The sequence below is a fragment of the Temnothorax curvispinosus genome, unplaced genomic scaffold, assembly GCF_003070985.1.
Source record: "Temnothorax curvispinosus isolate PA1 unplaced genomic scaffold, ASM307098v1 QBEX01012401.1, whole genome shotgun sequence".
Taxonomy (NCBI): domain Eukaryota; kingdom Metazoa; phylum Arthropoda; class Insecta; order Hymenoptera; family Formicidae; genus Temnothorax; species Temnothorax curvispinosus.
The window spans coordinates 3,123-3,644 of NW_020222181.1; positions in this window are offsets into that span (position 1 = coordinate 3,123).

Sequence of the window (522 nt, forward strand, 5' to 3'; positions counted from 1 at the left end):
TTAGACGTTTAACATTTTATGTAAGAATCACACAGAACAAAGTAGGAAACATTTCATTAGATCATTAATTTTTTTTACATTCTTAGTACTTTTACATGAATAAAAAAATTTTGTTTACACGTATGAAGATCATAATATTTGTCTTTTTTTTTTTTAATCGAAACAACTTCTTCGTTACTTCTTTTTTTCCATACCTTTAAATGTAACAAAGATATCGCAGGTGATCAAATTAGATAAGACACTCCGCATGTAGTATCTCATAAGAGGATATGTACTATATACAAAGTAGATATACTTAGCAACCGTCACCGAACGCATTTTAAAAACGTGATCGCAAACCGCCTAGTATTCCACAATATTATCTCTCCGCAATATGTGCAATCTGTCATGTGATTTATTTATCAAATTATATTAAATATCGAAATGCGCGACATACGCATGTCGAATGTATGTCTTTTACACACGAGACACTACATATACATATGGAGGGGTAAAAACCACAGTGGTGTAAGTCAAATTTTT